Source organism: Folsomia candida, unplaced genomic scaffold (genome assembly GCF_002217175.1).
Source record: "Folsomia candida strain VU population unplaced genomic scaffold, ASM221717v1 Fcan01_Sc009, whole genome shotgun sequence".
Classification (NCBI taxonomy): domain Eukaryota; kingdom Metazoa; phylum Arthropoda; class Collembola; order Entomobryomorpha; family Isotomidae; genus Folsomia; species Folsomia candida.
In genome coordinates, this window is record NW_019091201.1 from 2,178,605 (window position 1) to 2,202,902 (window position 24,298).

Below are 24,298 nucleotides of genomic sequence, written 5' to 3' on the forward strand. Positions count from 1 at the left end.
TTTTGAATGCAGAGTCGGATTTATTTATATTTTTACCTCCTTCTAATAATAAATAAAATGCGACTTCTCAAACATTTAGTCTCCTTTCTAAAACAGTAAATTACCCAAGAAGAATGTGTTGCCTCCTCCAAATTCCAATCCACACGCGTCATTTGTTGGCCGGCTACCCAACCCACTTATGTACAATCCTGAGCCAAAATGAAAGCAAGGAAAGTTTAAGTGAGTCTCCAAACTCAACTTTTTTATCTTTCAAAAAAAGTATACAAATATTGATCTGACACCAAAACCAGCCTACACAACACAACAAAACTACTTGTCCACGAAAGTAAAAAAAAAAGAAGAAAGCAAGAGTCCCATAACACAAGAAGAAGAACACCTTCTCCTTACAACGTTATTAGTATTACAGCTTTTTTAACTCCTTTTGACACATCTCTTCTCCCACCAACTTTTATAATTGCATAAGGCGAAGAATGTAGAAAGTTAGGAGGGGAGGAAAAAAGAAGGGAATTATCTTATCACGTCATGAGTGGCGAAAATAAATGTCGGCGCGGATGAGGATGACGAGCAGTACAGTCACCAGGATAAAAGCAATCCAATCACTCACTGTACTTTCTTTATTTTCTGGATTCATACCGAATAAAAGTTAAGCACGTAAGTTGGGGTGACGGGTGACAAGGCGAGATCAAGTAAGATGTTGGTAGGGTGTGGGATGTCATTTGGGTGGAAATGTGACGTGATTTCGTTTTATAGACCGTTACACTTACATCCATCCACCGAGATATAGATGAGAATAAGGATTCATCTTTCTGAGTACTTAGGATGTAAAGAGAATGCGGATATCATGTCGTTTCATATGAGAATCTCAACCTGAGATGGAACAGCTTTCCGGAAAAAGCAGTAAAAATTGATAAACTCTCGCAAGAAATCTCTCTTTGAACAGGTGAAACTTTATTAAAATGAATTTGTGTAGTGGGAGCAATTCCAAAAGTACAAATATCTAAGAGAAAGAGAGAGAAAGCTGCCGAGTGTGGAGAAAGAAAACGAACGTAAAGTAAAAGCTACTGATGGATGGATGGATGTAACGAAACGCTGGTTTTGAGAACGAATTGCTTAAAAAGCTTCCATTTCTGTGTACTTTCTTTCGACTTGTCTTTAGATGTTTTTTCTCCATTCCTCTCTCCATACATGGCTTGGATTATTGTGTATGAATGGGTGGAATGAGTGAATGAGGATTACGCCATTTCGTACAGCTTCCAGTTTCTCCTAGCACTTGGTGAAAGGGAAAGTAAGTAGTGGGGTTCAAAGGAGGAGGGAGTAAGGCTGAGAAAAAGAGGAATGTATATACGTACACAGCACAAAGTACTATGTATTTTGTAGAATATTTCTGACCATAAATGTGTCGCGAGAAAAAAAAATCTCATTTATTAGTTCGCCCAGTTAATGGACCGGCTCATTTTTCACACGGTGGAAAAAATTCGATAGGATTCGACATAAATTTTTAATTTGAGACGCTTTGATGTTCTGTCCCAATTAACCTGGTTTTTTGACCTGGTTATGTTTTTTTGCTTGTATGAATAACATATGTCAGCCTGGAAAGTGATTGATTTTGTCGTGTTAAGCATCCTCGTTGTCCACAATTCCACGCACAAGTGGGACACACATAGTTGGAGAACAACTTATAACTTTTCCTCGCGTTCTTGGTCCTCACTTTCACCAAAGTGGCCACGATGCGATGCGATGCGATGCGACGACGGTGATGACGATGGTGAGTGAGATGAGGAGTGAGTAGAGTTGACTGAGCTTAAACACTTCATTTCCCGTTCTGCCTGTGATCTCTTCCCCTTTTCAGGCGAACTTCCTACTTTCTGGGTGAAAGTGGTGGGGATATTTTTTAGTCTGTTGCATACCCTGTCCCAGGCCGGTTGGCTGCCTTTTCTCCCGATTATTGCGGTCTTTATCTCAAAACCCGTGTCTCATTTCAGGGTTTAAATTTTAGTTTGGATAATCCAGATTGTTGCAGGGTGAAAGAAACTGAGGAGATTTTCATTTTAGAGAAATTACACATAATGTGTTTTGAATAAGGCATGCACGTAAAATTTACGACTTCTAGTACAAAGTTATGTCTATTTTGAGGTGTTGTTTACAACAGTGTGTGAACAAAAATGTGCGAGAGAAGAATTCCCAATTACAAGGCTGACTTGAGGCAAATTGCAACTTTCTTTGTTATCTAACAAGCCTTATTTTGGAAGGATGGCTAACTACGAGTCGAGATAATTTGTTGTTTGTGTAACGAATTTTCTTCCCACCGGTGTGGCAGGAGTAGAAGAAGAAAGCGATTAAGCGTGCACAGGTTGGTCCATGTTTTGCTTCTTTTGGAGGATGGAAGATAATCTGGTGAGACAAGTGTTATGTAAAAATACAAGTTAATATTAGCTGGAAAAATCCATCGGGACAAATAATGCAAGCAAAGTGGTCAACAAACAAGATGTTGCGACTTGCAACATCATCATCACTTGACCTGCAGTCATTTAAGGTGCGATAAATACGGGTGGAAGCTGTAAAGGAAGGAATTTATCCTATATTTTTCAGGTAATGTTGTTTTTCTAATATCTCTTAAATGAAGTCATTAATATTAAAAGTGGTGGTTGAGTGGACACTGGATAAGAATTGTGTCCAACCAAACCATCAGCTTGTAATCCCACTTCGAGGCCGAAAACATAGGCTGAAAACCATTTCAATTTGAGAAATACGAAACGAGCAAAAGACAATGGTTCATAAAATATACAGCTCGCCAAAATAGAAACAAATTCATCTGGGACTATGAGATGAGATCTGCCCTTCTGTGAGTCAGTCCGATGGTGAGGATCAAATTCAGGTCAGCAGAAAGATCCCATTTTAAGGAGTTTAAGTGTCCTTTTTTGTTGACTAAACGGCGTAGAATATCGTTCTGGTTAGAAGTGATATGTATTGCATTACCTCTTATAAATATATATTTTCTACTAATATGGATTACGGGATATCACATAAATATTGCAATTGCAATCTACGAAAACGACGACACATATAAAATATTGTTTCATATTTTCTTAATGTAACGTATGTAGCGAAAAATGGAAATACAAAAAAATTCAAGTCGATCGGATAAGCTTAAGGGCTTATCATGAATCGGACGGACGGACAGACAGACACACAGATTCCATAAGCCCTGACTCGGTGCAAAATTGGATAATCGAATAATCCTTTTAACTCAATATTACCCCAAAATGAAATAAATATTACAACATAACATTTTATTTTTACTTGCAATTTTCCAAATAGTGTTCACTGTCAGCTCGTCAGCTTTCACCATCAACGAAATGGTGTTCCCCGTGAAAAATGCACTTCGTTGAAGCACTCGAAACTCAAATGAGCACATAACAATTAAAAAGCACGAAATTTGTAATCTCAGCCTATAACTTTTTCTTATTACACTGCGAAGTCAAAGTGATTCAGATTAATGGGCACACGAAACGAACCATAATTATAAATCTGCAAGTGTGCTGAACTACTTGCAGATTAATGTAGATTACAAAGTGCTCCTTATAAAATTTATATTACGGAAGAAAGTTCATGCATTTTCAAATATTTCGAATCTACTACTACACGCTCTAAAATGAAACGACGCTCTAAAGCTAACTTTTTCATGTCGCTGACTGTCTTTTCTTGAGATGTTATCATTCCCCAATTGCAGCAGGGCATGCAAATAAGGGGCAAGTCAAGTCAGAGACGAAGGAAGGAAGAGTGTGATATTTGCACTGCATTTTATGGTAGATCGTATTCCGTCTCTTTCTCTCCTTCAGTGGCCGCGGAAGCCGTGGGGACATTAACATTGTAGGATGGGGGAAGGAGGGGTTTATATAACATGGGCAGATGATGCGGACATCGAACAACCGTGGGGACATTGTCCCGCTGTCCCCATGAACGCTTCCGCGGCCACTGTTCTTCTTCCTATACGACGTGAATTTCCAGACGAGTAGGTCGGAGAAAGCTGTGACTGAAAGACAAAGACGTTGCCACTGTAAAACGATGAACTGAATGTGAGTCGTCATCCTTCTTTGGTTTCACCTCTGATTTGGCCAGCAGCAAATAAGAATGGTACGCTTAATGAAATTTAATCCATACCTGGATTGGATTGGATTCTTAGGTAAGAAGATTAACCCAAAAAGCAAATAGGAGACGTTTCATGTAACGTAACGGTACGAGCTCAAAATTATTAAGCGCTTTAATTCCAACATTTTGCTTGAAAAGGTGACGACGACGAGGACGAAGAGAGAATTTAATTTGCTGGAAATTGGGGATGCATAAATGCTCAATGAAAGACAGTTTCTTCACCATTCCGAATGTATGTTAATTGTCCTCGGCTTAATATTCTTGCAGCAGAGAGGGCGGATTTACATCTAATTTCGCCATACATACGACCCCATTCCTTAATTTATACCTTATCCTCGCCCTCTTCCCTGCTCACTCTCTCTCCATTGTGTGACATCTATCCTGATGAAGAAGCGCAAAATTTATAGCCAGCCAGCCACCCTTGTCTAAAAGACGACCTAAATAATCGATACTTATCTTATTTGACCTTTTACGCCTTGAGCAGCGAGTGCTGGCGTGTCTCCAAAGTTAGATATTACGTAACATAACACGACATATGTACGTAAGCGCCCACACTTTTTATCAAAACTTCCAACCAAATTAAATCATCTAGATAAGTCGCACTTATCATCATCTTATTGCACTTTGGAGATATGTAAGTATTTGATTAAAAATAATTGGGATTTTCAATCACACAACAATTAAACCGAACGACCTGGAAGTTATTGATCCCGGATAATTTTCATCTCTTCATTTCATTTCCCAGGAATTCATTCAAAGTGTGAACGAGACGCATAAATTAGACATGATGACTTCGATAGCTCCCGGCCATTCCATACCATTCCCAAGCGGAAAGTAGTTCACAATTAAGCCAACCATGGCATGATCACAGCATCGCATCGCCATCATCATATTTATCTTGAGGGGACGAACCGTCTCATCAAAATGCTATCATCTCTCTCTTAAATTTATTGCGTATCTCGCATATCCATCTCTGTTCATCCATCAGCCAGGAGAAGACGGCTCGGGTGCTGCCCGTAATAAATATAATGACTAAATCATGAAGGAATGAAATGGCAGTGCCGGTTCTCTGAGTCAGGCCTGTTTCGTAATTCGAATCATTAAATGGTTAAGTTCTCACCCAACGTGAGCATCACGGTGAACTTTCTCCAGGGAAAGTGCCTCCGGTGCAGTGATGTCAATGAGAATCGAAAATTGTAATTTCTCAAGATGGCTGCATGCATTGTTCTGTTGCGAGAGAGGTGTCGAACGTTTCAGGGATTTCGCCAGGTTTGGCACGATTCATTTATTTCTTAGGACGGGATAGAGTAATTCAAGTGAATAATGTGTGCATAATTATGCACATAATTATTCTCGATTTCGGAAATTATGAAAAAATGTGGCTAGACTGGCGAGATTTGTTTTTTCTTCTGTTCTAACAAAGACATAGGAAAGAAAGCAAAAAGACTGGTTGTCCAACGTTAATGAGTACTCAAGCACATCGTTATTAGCACTTCGCGAATGTATTATTGTGAATTATGACATTAGGGTTTTAATTCTTTAAAACACTATTTTTCTGAGAACCAGCTTGCAACTTTGGTTTTGAAAACTGCCTCGAATTTCGTGAAGAATCATCTCCAAACACATTTTAGACACAATTACCGAAATGTGTAAGCTTTAGGCTAAGGCAGTTCGAGAAATCGGGTCATGTTAGCTTTTGATGCTTGTCTACTTTAGATCCACATCTTGTTCATAATTGAGTGGCAGACGGACATTTTTTTACGATGTCTCCCTTCAAGCTGCGTACACTTATTTACTAAGGAGCTCAGACTACGATGGTTTTTTTACTTGAAAGTGCATGTCTTATCTCATTTGGCACTATTTATTTCGCTTACGGTTTACGTAAGCCAATTATTTATTATTTGCTTTTTTCATGAGAAATCTTGTAAATCTTTTGTGAAATTGTTTAGAATTTTGTAGAGTTTAGTTTTGGAAAGTACAAAAGTAACACGAAACATAACAAGGTGATTTGAGTTGAATAATTTTTTGAGAGATGTCAAAATTCAGCTTCATGTGGAAGATCATTAAAATATGTCAGGTAAGTAAAAATGGGCACACGTCACTTAAAAAGTGACATGTACTCAAGTTTTGTCATAATTAAGGATGTTACAAAACACTATATTTTATTAGACTTACATTATACATAAAACTCTCAAAAAACAAAATATGGGATGTAGAACTTGTATCGTATTTTCGCTGTAATCTCAAAAAGTAAAAAAAAAATCCAGGACTTTTTATTACTTACAAGCTGCCCTAGTACATCGTTGCCTTTAAAAATATCTCACATTTTGTTGCAACAACTCGTTATCACTCCATCTCAGCCGACTTTCGTAGTAATTGGGTTGGTGAAAGTTGGCTCCTACAAAATATTAACTGAGCTTATCTCATTATGTCAACGAGGACATTGTTCGGTTTCATGCAGTAGGTTTTGGTGTTTCAAAATCCAGATTGTTTCTTCAACAACCATTTTATGTAATTTTAAGGTTTGACTGGTGTTTTTGCATTTTAAGATCAATCAGGCAACCTCATTTGAGTAATTTGCCACAAATGTGGTAAATTAATCACCCCTGTGGCTTGCAATTTGAATTGAACCCAATTTCTCATTATTCCAGTTTTAACTTTCCAGACGGTCTAATTTAGCACTTTTTGCATATTTTGCTCCAGTCTGATCCTAGGTCATAACTTTTAACTATATATGACTTATAAATTATCTCAATGTCAGTCATCCTTGCCACATAATTTGTCCAATTCGGTCAAGTCACGTCAGTCAAATTGTAAAATCTCATTTTGCCTCAATCTATATATGTACATAAATTTAGTGTATTGTAACTTCCAATAATTTTATTATGGCAGTTATCCCCATTTCCAAACCAATCCATCCCCCATCACATCACGTCACTAAATTTCAACACCCATAATAAAACGCAATCTCATTTAATCACTCACCCAATTCCACTTCTTGGAACCCGTCAGACATAAAAATCGGAGAGAAATTGCGACAAAAACGAAGATCTCTCCATCATCACAAAAGATTAAGGAGCAAGTTTTGCGAGCAGATGACGATGTAATCCAGTAAAGTAAAAGTTGGGCGCTTTATTGGTTTAGGGATGTCATTTAAGTGACGTAATTTCATAGACGGCCACACTTTCTCCTTACAACTGACTTTTCATCTTCATAAGTAAGTAAGTAGGCTGTCCACATGAATAAGAAGATGGAGGTCTGTATCGCACGAAAAAACTGGAAAAGCCATAAGATTTTTGTCAAGAAGAAGCGCTTTCGAACAGGTGGACGACCAACGACGACGACCAGCTTTACATTATTAAAATGTATTCGCGTAGAGGGAGCAATTTTATCTTTTTATGAGGGCGGAACATGAAAATAAAGTACGTATGGAATGGTGGATGGAGCGATTGGATGGATTAAAAATGGTGGATTTCATGTCCCTTTCTCTTCTTTTCAAGGAGTGCTTGACTCGGTGGATGACCTGGCTGGCTAGACGTCTAAATTGTGTAGTTATGCAGGAGTGTGGAATGGGCGCGTGAATGGGGATTAAAACCTGCCTCTCATCATGGCATCCTTGAGACGGGAGAGAGAGAGAGAAAGTAGGTGAAAGGTCTGAGTAATGGGGACGCAGACCATGTTCAACCCAGATTATTTTTTGACAGTGTTAGTTTGAAAGAGCAACTCTTTAGACATAACATTTAGCACGACAGTTGAACAGATGCGAAAAATTCGGCAAGTTTTTTGCGCCACAAATTCGCGAAAACATTCGATTTTTCAGCGGAATCTGTGCCATTGTCTGCGCAGTTTCGCGTTTCCGCGAACTTGAGTGCCAAACCTTGCTGATTTTTTCGCATCTAAATCGCATTTTGTCGCGTTAAATGTTGTTCCTAAAGAGCTGCACTTACAACCAATAATCGGGGCTGAACCTGGTTTGCGTCCCCATTAAGATGCACACGGTTTTTTCCAAGCGTCACCTCACAAAGTTTAACAGCCTGGGAATTTGACATTACAATTTCTGAGTGAAATGTCACCAACTTGACAAATTTCAAAAACCTCTTCACATTAATAATTCTACTTTAGCAGCAGGTGAATAAAATGAATTTCGGTATGTATACATCTACAACTTATTTAAGAAACATTTGACGCAAACACAATTTTGCGGTTTCTTTCAATTTTCTTTGCCAACCTTTCCATCCATCCATGCGTGTGCAAAAGTTGCAAAAGAATTTATTTTTTGCGAAATCACAGATTTCTCTCTCAGAGCAAAACACACATCTTTCCAAAAACCATAGATAAATAAGCTGCTTATGAAATAACATGGCTTGATCACATCACCCAACAGTGAAAACCACTTCAGTTTGACGTGTTCATTTAGACCCAAGTTTGAAATGCATGATGAGATCTGGTTGTACATAAGTGATTGATATTTCCATTACTGAATGTGATGGCGTGTGACTGCCCCCTCACATTCTGCTCCACTTTGCACTAAACAAGACGATGATAGGGGCAACTTAACTTTTCTTCGTTGCTTTCACCACTCAGCACCACCACCACCATCACTTTCTCCAAGTGGTGATCTTTTGGCTGGTAGGAGGATGGTGAGTCTGCTGCTTTTGGGCGAGAGAGCAGAGTTGACTGAGCTAAACACTTCTTCATTTCCCGTTTTCTGCCCGTGATCTCTTCCTCTCTTTCTGCTGATGAGAAGTGATATGGTCGTGGTTAGTTTGTTGCATACCCTGTCCCGGGCCGGTTGGCTGGCTTTTCTTTCCCTTAAATGGAATGGAATTTGGGCAATATTACAAAGTCTCAGTTTTCCAGTTGACTCGAGAGAATGCTTTCTCTGATAAGAAAAAAACTTTGTTTTGTTCAGTATGGAAGTGCAGAGTTGAGTTAGCTGCTCATTTTGAGTGGTGGAGGTGACGAAAAAGTCGGTGAAAGTAGAAAGTAACGACTACATAAACCAATTCCCTGGCCTGAACAAACATTTATTTACTGTCGTCATCAATATACCTGTGGGTTTGGTAGGAGTGAAAGGTTGGTTGGTTGGTGTTCTCTGTGAGAAAATGACTGAAGTGTAATTACCCTCACTTCAAGTTGGGTACTTTCTCTCCTCTCTTTCTGTTTGTGTATCTAGTAGTAGTGAAAACAGGACGTGAACTTTTCACCAGAGGTTAATGAGAGGCTGTTAATTTGTCTGAATTCCGTCATCATCACGAAACACTCGAGTGGAAACAGGGGAAAGTTGCTGCGTATTTGAGTATTTGGTGAAAAAAGATCTGATGGTGCTGCCTGATTTTGAATATAATTTCGTTATGTGAGCGGTTTGCAACTGTGTGTGAAGGAAATAATGGAAGAAGAGTTATGGGCATTTTTAGTGAAGTGTGAATATCAATATGTTCTGCAAATGGCATGCCATTGTTGTGCTTGATACGATTATAAATCATTCATGTACATACATAAATAAAAAGAGGACAATGAGCTGGATCCACTTTTAACGGCAAGTCAGGTAATCCAAACAATAAATTATAGTCGTAACTTTCTCTGTATTAATTTTCTATGTATGCATTCAAAAATTTGTTATTGTCCTAATTTAATAATTGACTCTACCCACCATGCAAAATTCCTAATTCCATTATTCTACAGCCGACCAATAAATATATGCACAAACTATTTAACTCTTCATAAAGGTCCAATCCCACATTTCTCCCACCCACTCCTCCCTTTGCCACAAACTTGCCTCTCTGATGACATTTCGGCATTGTTGGGCGTGCTGCTGAATGAATGTCTGTTCCTGAAATGTGAAACTTTTCCAAGTTGCCTCTTGAACAATGCCGGATCCAGCGCTTTCTTTTTGTTACGCACACAACAAAACGGAACCCAGCGCTGCTTTTCTACTTTGGATTAGAGAAACAAAAACATGACAATAACGCTTCATAAAATTTAGAGCAGGATAACGAAACAAATCCAGAAGACATACGTACCCAAGAGAGACACTCCTTTACCGTGTAACACACTGCATTGCTCACGTTACGTAGCTAACGGCAAATCACGTCCAGGTCGCATTTTTAGCTTTTTACTTCCTCCATTCAAATTCATGTGAATCCTAAAAATACGTCAACCTTCCATAAATTATTAAACACATACATGCGCCGCCCATCCATCATCACGCGACTTCAAAAACAATGCATTTGAGACCACACAAGAACTCATAAATTTGAGACATTTGCATTTCCCCGTAGTCACAAAGAAGACTTTGTACTTATGAATCTGCACACATAAAATTACTACCGACCGGTATTATTTCCGCGGGTTATATTTACTACTATCTTAATAATCTCGTCCATCCAAGTCAACAAATTTGAAGGGCTTAACAACAAAGCTATCTACGTAACATACTGCTGTTAAAACGCTAACGAGCAGAGTTTAAGCGTAGGAAGGATTAACTACTAACTAACTACTCGCATATACGTTAAATTCATGGCATTCCTTGTATAAATTGGTTATTCGGCCTGCCTTTTGTTTAGCGAGGCGGAGAAATTCATACCAAATCTCAAGATGCCAAAGAGAGAAGAGAAAGCGAAATTGTTTCGTTCACCTTGAGCAGCAAGGAGGCAAATGAACTAACGAAGACATTATTCAGACTCAAGTCTTGCTTAGTGAAAAGCAGTGAGTGAAATGAGTACACAACAGACGGGATTCTTCGTTAAGGGGGGATTATGCTCTAAAGTTTCCATGTCCATGTCGTTCAAGATTCTGTACAAGATTTACCAACCAGGCAGGAATGGATACATAGGAATTGCAAATTATAAGTCTTGGAGAAATGAATGCAAAGTGTGAATGTGAAGAGTTGGTGCTCCTTCATCGGAGAAAGTGTTGATGATGTTGGATACTCCTAAGTCTCACATTAACAATAAATTCAAATGCCCCCTTTTCCCTTTATTTTATTACGGCTGAATTAAAATAATCATTTTTTGCAGAGTTATTTTACATAGTGTGAAAGGTCTCGTTGTCATTCTTTTCTTTGCTCATTCATATTGTGCAAGATTATCATTCAAGTCCAAGGCTATGCAAATGAGGGGAGCGGATGTAAAAGAAGTAGGAGAGAATAATGTGATATTTACCCTGCATTTTATGGTTGGGTCTCTTCCTCTCTTCTCTCTGTTGAATTAGTGAAAGTGGGTTGGAGAAAGTTGAGTGAAAGTCAAAGACTCGATGAAATGAATGTATGTGCAAGTCATTCCGCAGTCCTTGGCTTGATCTGGGAGTTCATTAAGGCGAAGAATACGCTTAATGAAAGTTAATCCTGACCTGGATAGTTCCTTACTCTTCCTTCTTCCTCCCACCTCCCTGCACCACCACCGGCTTTTCGGAAATGGAGCGTTCGCAAGTTAGGTTATCGAGTTATCAGAATTTTATTCGTACTAAAAAGAACGAATGAATTCAATTTGGACGTCATAAATGTCTCGATGAAATGGGGATTTGTCATCGGGTGACGTTTTTCTTGACAGGATGAACACGGATAATCTCCATATGTCATCATACTTAGGGACCTAAACTCCCTCCTACACACTCCTCGCTCGCTACACGTCATATGTACATCTATTTTTAGTCGGAAGTTAATCCACTCTTTTTACCTAATTGAATTTTTTACTTACTTCACTTTTCCCAAACATATATATGAACGAACCAAAAATCGAACTTTAATAAATGTCGACATTGCATTGCCACAGTTTGAAACAATTTCTATGTAATTCTAAACTAACAAGGACATCGTGACTCTCTCACTTCCTGAAATTCCTGTATTTTCACTATCGGCCACTCTACGTAGAATTAAATGAATGTGGATGTGGACCAACTTTAACCGCAGCCACTTCACCACCACAGTAAAGACTGGTGGCTCAAGTGGTGGGTTGTTGAAATGAAAATGAAATTCATCCCAGGCCAGACCACGACACATCCTTCCTTTTTATCTCTTGGCTGAATTTGGATGTTAAAATTTCACCTGGTTTTCCACCACTCGGAACAATGAAATGAGTCGAGATGAATCTGATAACCCTGTTTTTGCTTCTAAAAGTAGTTTGGTCTGGCTTCCATCGCCCAAAGGAGGGAGGGTTTAGGCACGTAACAATGGACATATAATGCTGCGGCGGAGGCAGCTGCGGTGGTAATTATCATACCAATCCGCTCATGAATCTTGCTCTGGGGTGCACTTCCACTTTCACTCAACGTCAAAGATATGTACGTATAAGGAGGGCTTGTTGATCGTGATAAAGTAGGTTAATTCTACTTGTTTGTGTTTTCGGCTTATCGTGTGTGATGAGGAATTAGTAAGGCGTATAGGGTTTGAAGTTTTGTGGGGAAGAATTACATAAATAGACTGGATTCTAGTCGTGGTCTCATTTTTTGAGGATGTAGCTAATTTTTTGGTACAAGTGGATGAAAAATTCAACATTTTTGATGCATACGTAATGAATGCAGTTTGATTGTCTTTTGCAGTAATTAAAGATTACTGATTAGATACTAACCTCCTGCAGCACCCGGGGGACAAATTGCATACAATTTTCCCACCTGAACCTTAGATACGCATTTGCAAGTCTTGTGGACGTACTTATGGACCTTGAAAGCAAATTTTTGTGATTTATCGTTATAGTTTCTCGCTTTCTTTTCTGCTTTCATTGAAAATTTGTCCAAAACGTCACCAAGATCATGTCAAGATTATCCGTCAGATTCCTCCTATTTCATTCCTTTGAGTAATTTGTATTGACCTAAAAAAACATCATTCATTTCTTAAGACTGTGACCAAAATTTAATAAGAGTTGACCAACATTTATTCAATTACCAAATCAAATTTGTTAAAGTGGATCGACGAAAAACCCGATCTTTGTGAGTTTGAAAAACCCCTATCTTATGTCACCCGTATTGGAGGTAATATAATTACCTCCAATTTATTAAATACGTCCAATTTACAACCTATCACTGGGATAAAACCTTTCTCTAAATACTTAATGGTTCTGATAGGAAACTTCTACTTTCCCTTTTCCCCAAGTTCTTACTACGCCTCGTGAAAACATTGTTGCATTGAATGAAAGCCTCCCTCCTTTCTCCAGGGAACTCTTCAAGTTTCCGAGATGTCAATGGGAAGCGGAAATTAATATTTATCAACTCATTGTGCCCCAACACAATGGTCAACTATGGAACAATACTTTTCCGTTCTCACCCCCTTCTCATCCCTGTAGACCAAACTGTTCATAAACTTTGTCCAAGACGTACGTAGTAAGTAAATGCATGCATGCATGCATAGTTAAAACATTTTTAATTAAAAAAAGAAAATCCGAAATTCCTTCATGAATTAGTGAGCGATTCTCAGATATGCGAAACCGCAAAAAATTTGGATGCGATATGTGATACCTCCTCCTCCCAAATTTAGACAATGGTCGGTACGATACAAGCAGGATAAGAGTAAAAGTGGGAGCAAGAAGACTCCGTCCAACATTAATGAGCACTTAGACTATTTCCTTCCTGCTTCTTAAAGAAGAAGAAGAACTCGGAGGGAGATGAAGTCGAGCTGCGTACATAGTTGTGCAGTTGGTGGATTGGACGGGACGCAAAACACAATCATGTACAAAATCTCGCTGCTGGACTGAATAATATATGTGCCTTTTTATTTCTAGTTAAATTCTCCGGAACTTTGTCCCAGAAATTTCCCATGTGTTTAAAAAAAGTGAGATGCTTTATAGCAGAGAGGAGAAAAGGGGTCAAAGTACTATGCGTGTATGTATTTGTGGATATCGCACATTTTAGAATGGTACGCGTAATAAGATTTCTTGCAAAATGGTACGATTTACAAATGAGAGGATGACTCGATTTATTCGAAATTTTGTAGGAAACATACACAATTAAGTAATTTATTTAGGAAATTATAAAAATATGTGTAAATTTAGAATTGATAATAATGAAAATATTTCAAAGTGGTGTATGGTTAGGGAAATTCAAACTATTTAATTAGTTGTTCAACCAAAATTGTGAACCAAAACCAAAATTTTCAATCAAAATCGTCCCAATCGTTCCCCTTATTTGAAAAGTCTCTCACTCTCCTTGATCTCGACATCGTTCGCACTCATATCCCTTTTTTCCATGAGACCATCCTCATTGAAGGTCCAGTGTTCATTCCCATACGTTCTAAACCATTGACCCTTCCCATTATGAAATTCGTACTGGAAGTGGACCGCAATTTTGTTGTCGTTGAAAGAAAAGAGATATTTTTCCAGTTTGTAATCCAGCTCGTGGGTCCACTTGTCTCGTAGGAAAGCCACGATGGCGTCTCTCCCCGTGAAGAATTTGTCCCGGTTGCGCCAACTGGAGTTCGGAGTGTAAGCTAACGCAACTTTCTCCGGGTTTCGAGTATTCCACAGGTTCTGGGCTAGAGAAACTTTCTCCCGGGCAGTGGCGAGAGTGAACGGTGGGCGAAGGATGCGACTAGTCGACATATTTCTGAAATGTGGGTTATGAATTATCAAAAAATTAATAATTTTTGTATATTCTAAGATGAAACATTTACTTTTAGTATCACCTGTATTTTATGGCTACGTATATGTTTTGCACGCAATTTTCGTCTACCGACTTTAATATTTTATTTGAAGTTCTAGCTGAGAAAAATATCAGTCGACATATTTCTGAAAATAGAGTAAAATTTGAGTTATTAATTATTACCAATTATTATCAATTATTAATATTTTTGTATTACACGGAAACATAAAAGGGCCTCTTACCTATATTTTTATGGCTACGTATATATTTTGCACGAAATTTTCGCCTACCGACTTTAATCTCCAACAAATCAGAAAAATACCAGACTTTTTATATGATTCTGCAACAATGAAAATTTACAAGATCGACTCTCACGTGAAGTTTTACTGCTGAAAAAAAACGTCAGTCACATGCACTGTTGTTACTGTGATGATGTTGTGGTGTCTCCTACCTAAAATTCAACCAAGGTCGAACAAATCCGGTTTATTCAATTATTCCCCACGTTAATGAGTGAGTAGGTATGCAAATCCGGGGCTCAATGGCTGGTCATTACTCACAGTGATACGATTTTCAACTGTTTCTCATTACTACATAATTTCTACCTGAAAATTGATAATCTCTTGAACCTGCCACAATTTTCGACCGTTTTCCCGTTACAAATTTGTTAACTGAACTTGCTCTGCATAATACATTAAGAAACATGTTCCACAAACAGCAAACCGGACAGGAAGCCTACTTCCTAAGTATCTAAATTATTAAGTGTTTCCTGACGTCACCTTATCTCTTTCTGACTTTGACCAGACCACCCACTCAAAATATATTCTCTCACCCGCAGACACGGCAATCTTTTAATTACCACCTACCACCCAATTCGCATTAGTGAACCTAATTCCACCCCGGGAGCAGCTCTGCTCTCTTTTCGCTTCATTGATCACCACCACCACCCGAATTCGGGGAGACAAGAAAATGAGACCAGTCCATACGCCATAGGTGGTAATACGCATTAGTAGCACGGAGGCTTAATGACGATCAAAACTTTTGGATTGGAAGGTCTCAAAACTTTGCGAGAATTTTAGTTTTTGATTGCAATATAAGCACAGGATTCATTTTTCCCATCGCATTTTCGACAGAAAACTCTCATAATATTCTGCCATCCACGGCAGCGGTGTTGTAATCTCCTCTCGCAATCACCCAACCAACCATGACAAGAATGATTCCGACAGTCCAACAAACTTTGGTCTCTCTCTCTTTCTCCGGCTTAAAAAGTATTTATCAACTCGTCCCCGACTTTTGGGTAAGTTCTTTTATCCAAAAGATGGTTGGTCGGGGTAGCAAAATTCAAAATCAAAAAGCAATGAAAATTCTATTTTCATTTCCCATCTTACTTACATAACTTTCACTTTTATCATGCCCATAATTTTATTCAGTTTTGATGAAATTGAATAAATTCTCTTTAATATTTATGATATTTTTTTTTTACTAACGAGGAGAAAGTAGTACAGTCAAAAAAAGGATTCGAGTACACAATAAAAAATCATCATAATCAAAACCATCATTCCAATAACGTATGACCGTAATACTCCCCATAACGGTTTGACTGCACCATTTGAACTGAATAAAATATAATAAAAATCATCCCATTCTGTTCCATGGACTCACATCTGTGTGCGATAATCTTGGTTAAAGTTTAGCTTGGGCACATCTAGATATGATGATACCCGCCGTCTCCTCCTCCTCCTCTGCTTTCTCTCTCAGGGATAAATGTAGAGCATCAAATAAACTATCAAAAAACTGGAAAGTTGAGTTTGCTGCCAGAGAGCGGAGAAAGTGCGGCGTCATCAAGGAAAAGAAAGTAGAGGGGAAGAACCAGCCACGCCATGCCACGAAGGGCACACACACCGATAGATATAGGTTTCATTCCATGGATAGCATTCGTCGGTACGGATGATGACATGAGGAGAAAGCAATGAATATGATTAAAGTGAAATGGACGATGAAAGTTCAAGACAAACCACAGACCACGAATTATACAATGCTCATCTTCCTCTCTCTTCAACATCTGAACAAGCTCCTGCCTGCCAAAGCTGAGAATGGTTTTGATCCCAGGGTTTCAGATCCATGTCTCTCATCTCTTTCTGTGTATGTCGTTCAACTTATGTCAGCTTTACGTACGTACATATCTGCATGCATCTGTGAAATTGGAGTAGTTGAACTGAGGTAGGCAGAGTCGTAAAGCAGGGAAAAAATAATAAAATTGTACCAGCCACGATTTCCGAATAAAATTTGTCTGTATCCCGAACTTGTACATATTTACAGTTGCGGATTAAATGAATGAATCCACTCACGGAATTATCACACAATTTATTTCGCCATAAATTCAATCCACTCTGTTGCCTTCGGTCTTCATCAAGTTTAATAATACAGCTAGAGATCTATTGTTACCGGATAACAATGGGCCTTCTTCTTCGCACCCTGTCCTTCTCACTCATTCAACATGCCAAGCCAGCAATGCAACGTAACGTAAGGTTTCTACATTTTAGCATTTTAACGTCTGAATGAGTTCACATAACGTTGCGAATTGTGTGGATGTTGGCCTCAACATGTAGTAACTTTCTCCACACGGCGGCCACGTTGCTGCTGAGAGAGGAGGAGGAACATGTCCGTCGCTGCAATAAAAGACTTTCTCTCTCTCCTCGTTCTTTGTTGGGTTAGTTGGTGGCTGGCTGGTTGTTTGTGGAAATGTGCTCTATTCGTTGCCTGAGACTCAAACGGTGCTGTTGCTGCTGGTGCTGCGGCTGGTGCTACTATTACAAAAACAGAGAAAGTCCCAAGCGGTTCGGTAGCACTCACTCTTCAGTTGAGAAGCAATCCAAATACGAGAAGAAGAACACTTGAATTGCAACGACCCCACTACTGATACATACCATTCACGCAAATCTCTCTCTATTTCTGCAGTTAATTGCGTTTTATTTCACCGTTGGGTCCCGAATAGTTACCTGTACGGGAAAGTTGTAAATTGCAGAATGAGTGGAATAAAATAAAGGTGGAGGTGGTAGCAATACGTGGACAGGATTTCGTACATACACCGAGGAGAAAGTTTCGCAACTGCAGTTTTAGTTACTTTTGAGACTTGAAGAACGGCACGCGAGCGACTGTTCACCGGTGCGGATAGAGAAAGTAGAGGAGGCAACAACCCTAATAAAATTTATTATTGAGTAACAACTCCTAATTTTGTAATTAGTGCGGTGATTCAACCATTTTGAGAGGGGTGACAAACTCCTCCGCAAGTCTGAAGTAGCTCCGTAATCGTTACCATCATCATCATCATCATTGAACCTAATTTACCAAAACTTTCCCATAGCATTTTGTTTGGAAAGTAGTTTCTTTCGATGCATTAACGTGTCTCTTTCTGTATCGTATCGGATAAAGTATCTCAAAACCCAACACATGCCACATATCTGTGTCGTCGTCCATCTCATAATAAAAACTTTTCCACGCATCAAAGCCGACATGGTGCTGTTACTCTATTTGTGGGAAAACGTGAGAAAATGGAGCTCTTTCGAGCACTTTGATACTTTTGACCAGTTGGAGAAAGGTGGTCATGGTGGTGGATTAGACGTCGTCGTGAGTGGTGCGAGCTGTTGTCGTGATAATGAACATGGCATTAGTGGTGATGGTGACACTACGACGCTGGTTGGAATGGACACCTCCGGACTGACCAACAACGTCGTGTCCATCTCTATTCTTCAACATGAAAAGGAAGAAGAAAGCATGAGTCTCAATCTCAATGAAGGTGGTGATGGTGGTTATCAACAGGTATGTTGTGGTTTGGTCGTCCGCACTAATGTTTTTGGTAGCATCGCATCTCGTCTCGAGTTGTTTTTCGCTTTCTCTCCTTCTTTCTCGATCTTTTCCTGTCTTTTTCCACTTTGGGCACGAAACGATAATCCATCACGAACTTTTCCTCTCTCGGCTGAATGCTGTGAGAGACACTCCCAAAGTCCACGTCCACGTGCTGCGCCGTATTTTTCTAAGTTGGAACAACAAATATTTTTAAAATGGTAATGCCTTCACATCAAAGGGAAGGTTGCTTTATGTGTATTTTTGTAGTTGCGGAAATGTAATTCGTTCAGCAGCAGCCGCGACCTAATTATAATTCATCTCAACATTTACTAACACTCCGTCATGAATAAATCTGTGTTTTGTCTTTTCGCCTTATTTTACGTGGTGACTATGTAAGTATGCATGTATGTCAGTGAAGTGAGGCTCGTAAAGAACGTGACATTTTCTAGGAGCAATCTCTCGGGAACAGTTTGTTTTCCGCTTGTGATTTCCGGAAGGATGGTAGGAATTGGGTGGAATGTTAAACTAAAGATGATTCCTCGTGGGAATTTCGCCTCTTATAAAGTAATATATTTCATTTTATAAAACTTTGAGAAGTGGAGGACTTTTTGGAGGAATGAATTCCTGTTCTGGGTTTTCCGATAGGAAAAATTATGAATGGCCCTGCTTAACAGGTGACAGTGATTCTGACATTTATAAATTTCTCGTGACATTTACAGAAAATAATTCTATTACTTTATCCACCTTGGAAACTTTCCCTGGGTGTTTCCCAGTGTTTCAATCTCTGCTAAATTCTATAACTTATGTACTTACGTATCTATCCCCACTTGCGCAGTGACCGCGGAACTAGGGGGACAATGTCCCCACGTTTGTTCGACATCCGCATCATCTCCCCATGTTATACAAACCCCGCCCTCCCCTATCCTACAATGTTAATGTCCCCCCAGCTTCCGCGGCCACTTACGCATCTACCTACACCTCAAAAAACTCTTCACTTTTTTTAAAAACTTAGTGTCATAAAGTTGAAAAGGAGAAATGATGGCTAGTCTGTCGACCAGTGTGAGGGTTATGGAGCACAAAAATGGCTTTGTTATGTGCTCCTCAAGCTGTGTCAAGGAGGAGAAAGTGACAATTGTAAAAAAGTCGTAACTTTCCCAAATGTGAATTTTGTTGGATTTGGATTCGAGTTTTAGATATGGCTTCCGCTTCCTGTTCCAAAAATCTCTTCAAATATACTCACTCGCATCGCCGGGCATTCACAACCGACCCGAGAGATAAACTTAAACCTGAATGTACATATAAACCGTGAACCATGTTGGGTTTAAAAAAATAAATCCGTACGTACCACACACTTGCCGTGGTGAAGTAGCCTATTTCCGGGGAAAGTCGTGGTAATTGTTGCTCCCACGCACGCACCCGTGACCGTCGTCGTCGCCGGCGTTGTCGTCAACTACTTACTAAAAGAAGAAGGTCACCCACCATGGCAAACGTGGAGGAGAGAGCCAAGAATTTTTGGAGAGGAGGATCCATCCCATAAGTTATCTACTCAATTTTGCCGTCTCACCTAAATTGGAGGGAATCTCCGAGCCAAAGGATTTATTCGCGATTATTATCTCGTCATAATGAAGACGAATGAATAACACGGTTTAAATTGCCAATTAGGAATTTGCATTTGAAACCAATTACTTACACAAGTTTGTTAAGTATATTATATTACACGGGGTAGTTGAACGGACCAACTTTAACTTTATATATACAGCGTTTTCTTCATTTGGTTCCATTGTAGTTTATTATTTACGATCTTTCCTCTCTCCTCTCTCCACTTTTGGTAGGAGGAAAGAGGAACTAAAATGTTGAGATTTGTGTCCTCTGCCCTTTTAGTTAGTGGGCTGCATATGTACGTGCAATTTCAATTTAATATAGTTCCTACCAGGGAGGGAAACGTGCTCATAACTTATTTCATAATGTTATACGTGTAAGTATCTAGCAACTACCCCCTGCCTGGTAAATTTGGACAGCCAATTCCATTCCACCGTCCGTCCAATCTAGCCTGGCCGAGTCCTGTGGTCACTTTATGGCTCAATTTCTCAGTCTTATCGTTGCTGTGGGGTCACCATTAAGATTGAATACACTTCATTTTATGAAGGACTGAAGAGCTTTAAAGCATCCAATCCTCTAAAGAATACGGTAACATAAAGTTCAGCAAGTAGGTAAATATCCATCTGCACGTGTACGACGTACGATAGTTTTCTCTTATGTACACATACGGACATACTTGGTGCATACTTTCTCCTGTCGTAACCTCAGTGGCCGCGGAAGCAATGTCCCCACGGTTGTTCGATGTCCGCATCATCTCCCCATGTTATACAAACCCCTCCCTCCCCTATCCTACAATGTTAATGTCCCCACATGTCTCCCCGGCCACTACGACACTTTCACCGGACTCAAATAATAAAGCAGAGTTGAACTTTCTCCTGATGCATCTTGCCTGGTGCCAAAAGCAATCAGGATGTCGAGTTATGTGCCAATTTTGTTTTCATGTTGCCTGCCACCGGATCAAATTGAAATACCTGGTTTTACTTATATCTGGGCAAACATTCTTCCAAAAATAGCAGTTGTACATATACATTCTAGCTACCAAGTTTTCATTATTAACACACATTGCGGTGGGTGCGGACCTTCTTGGTTATTTATGGCGGACCCGAATCTAAAACTCTCTCCCGTTGTATGTACCACTGTTTACAAGTTTAATCAAAATTCTTTGTTTTCTCTCTTGTTTTCATTTTCACTTTTAATTTCTTTTGTCACATTCGTTTCGTTTCGTTTCGTGGGTCGCATGAAATTTCATTTGATTCTCGTTGTTCTTATTTCTAATGAGAATATGGAGAAAGCGGAGGAGAGAGAAAGAACAAAAACATAATTGTGACACTTGCTTCTTCCGTCACAGCCCTTTCTCCAACTACTTTCTCCTCCACCCTGCTGGGCAATTATGAAGTGGGCTTGATCCACCAAAGCGAAGAAAGTGGCAACGTACAACTTTCGTTTCTCATCTAGTGTTAATTTACCAAAGAGTGAAATGAAGGAATGTCGCCCCACTTTCGTTCAAAGACAAACAACAGACAGACATTTGTTCTCCCAGGCGAGCAGCAGCCGCGGTTCAGCTTAAGCTTAGCTGGTAGCTAGCTTTGTTATTCTCCACATATTGCTGCTGCATTTCATTACTTATCTCAAGTAAGCAAGCGGGAGGAGGAGGAAGAAGACGGCAAGATTGGGCATGAATTCTTTATATGAAGTGCCCATTTTCAGACAAATTGCGCAACATTGTGTAAATTATTTTTATGACGAAATATCACAAGTTGAGCAAACTTTCGTTGAGGTAGAGAGAAAGTGAGACTGGTACGTTTTCCTTCCGGTTAATTTAAGACATTCTTCTCACACCGTGGATTGTGTGGGGTTTCAAAGTTTGGTGGTTGGTTGGATTGAGTGAAAATGAGGGAGGAAGAAAGGTAGAGGTGGAGGAGGAAATCTGTGTGAAGAAAAAATCAAAATCAAAGACTTTTTTGTTTCATTTATAGACTTTCTCTTTACACCAATACTTGACTATGAAGTAAAAAAATCGTGTTTCTTCTTTTGAAAGAAAGTTTCAGCAGTTAACTTTCACCTTTTTGATTTTCGACTCTTGTTTAACGACTCGAATATGTCATCATCCCACACAGAAAATTTGAGCCTGTCATCATACATACTGCAGAAACCTCTCTCTTATAAGTACACACACTGTAATAACACTCAATTATTTACGTTACACGAGTATCTCTTTTGCCATACTCGTACATATATTCCACATCAAAAAATACCAAAAAAAGTAGTCCTTGAATCAATACTTCCTTTGATTTAAACCACTCCTTTCTCTCAATCATCACTCCAAGTCTGGCTCTCATGACATGGTGAAAACACAGCACAATTATAGCTGCGCAGCAGCATCAACAACAAAGTCAAACAATTTCGAGAATGTAGCGAATCCTTTCCCATTGCATTCCATTTCACTGACTTTCTATAAAATTAAGTACACTTTCGCAAATGTGCACGACATTAACATTATGCAAATAATGGAGTAAAGGAAGCATAAAACGAGAAGCAAACAACAACTCGGCTCGATGTATGCCTAAGCTTTCGGGAAATTAGTGCTATTAGTATTCCCCAAAATTAGAAAGCTTTCCTTCCTTCGCTTTCCCTAGCTGAAATGGAACTGACGGAGTGAAAGTAATTTATTGCAGTATAAATCTTTCCCCTTGTAAAAAAAAGTTAACTCGCGAATAAAGTGTGGAGTTGGTTGATGTGGCTTAAAAAATATTTGTTACGAAATAACAACAATATATCCAATTTAGCAATAACTCAAAACAAGGTTTTTTTTCTAGGCTCAATTTCCCGAGAAATTCTTCTTTTTAACAAATTTTTATGCTTAAACAATTCCTTTCTTGAGCAGAAGGAAAGGAATTTTGTTGGGGTGAAAGTGTGGGAAAATGTGATGAATGGGTTTGGAAATTCCTGCCCCGATCTGGAAATGATGTCTGGAATGTGAAAGATTTATTGGAAAATCTCATCAAGCTCAGGTTTGAGTTTGATGGTATAAATTGAATACGAAGAATGTATCAATGTGCGCATTTCGCTTCAGTCGTGATAGGTTTGGGAGAGAACAAAGGATGAAATGGCTGATTGACGCAGACAAAAAATAGTATTGGTCAACACAAATGCAAATAAAATCCGGTAATAAAATAATACCAATCGGTATTCATATATGACTCTACCAAAATGGTATTAATAAGTAATACCGTGAAGTAATCGCGAGGTATTAAAGTTTTGCCATGTCGGTAAGAAAATTTTTACGGACCTGTATAATTTTAATACCAAGTGGTAGCAACTTTATTACCAAGAAATAATCAATACCTGTCTGACTATACCAGATTTCTACCAGTGTATTTATTCATTCTTTAATAAATTGCAACTCCATAAATCAAACCAGATTCAAAAAATAGTGAAAGTCCAGAAATTTACCTACGCACATATCTCGTCTCATTTTAATCACAAAATTTATGCTGCCCGATGAAATTGTAACGTATCTATTTGTTTCGTAACTCCCAACCAAAGTCCATTTATCCTCGTCTCATTTAATTTACTCAACCCTTTCATCTTCATTCCACACATCCAGATTGGTCAGACAAATAAGCTTTCTTCTTGCGTTCACGTTTTATATCAGATTTCTTCCGAGGTTTAGTCTCGTCTAGGATTCCACCCTAAAGCAAGTCTGGGGATTAATGCATTTCTTCCAACCTGGAAGCAGGAGAACATAGTAGCTGAAGAGTTGTTGGTGAAAGCACATACATTACGAATGTAATATGTATGTGACTAGGATATTGTGTTCTGAACATCAAAAGGTAACGGAAATTGGCCATCCACCCATCATACCGGGAAAAATGGGTACGTTTTCGGTACAATTCGGCCCAATATAAAAATCAAGATTGCCTTTTTCACCGTCCCAAAATGAACACAATCTCTGCACAGCCCCGCAGCCCACACCGCAAAATGCTGCCGCTTTACATTCCGTGGTTGTTTGAAGTGAAAACTAATTTGAGTCGTTGATTTGGTAAATGTTGTTGGATGTCTGGCGAGGTATTGTGGAGGAGAAAGTTAATTTTACTGGGTGTAAGAAGCAGGAAGATCTCGACCATAGAAATGTATC

The 24,298-nt window shown here is 39.1% G+C and overlaps 1 protein-coding gene and 1 long non-coding RNA gene across 2 annotated transcripts in view; one reads left to right on the plus strand and one right to left on the minus strand.

The window, feature by feature from the left end:
* The first annotated feature begins 1,941 nt into the window (after positions 1 to 1,941).
* The window catches only part of LOC118436541, a 77,236-nt gene continuing 54,879 nt past the window's right edge, over positions 1,942 to 24,298 (plus strand). Inside the window, exon 1 of the mRNA XM_035854861.1 lies at positions 1,942 to 2,589. The gene's annotated coding sequence lies outside the window, so the exon portion shown is untranslated. The remainder of the gene's footprint in view (positions 2,590 to 24,298) is intronic.
* On the minus strand, positions 14,027 to 15,516 carry LOC110854218. The gene is made up of 3 exons (XR_002548298.2): positions 14,961 to 15,516; positions 14,762 to 14,864; positions 14,027 to 14,682 (listed from the first exon to the last, which is right to left on the minus strand). It is a non-coding gene; the product is annotated as an uncharacterized LOC110854218 (long non-coding RNA).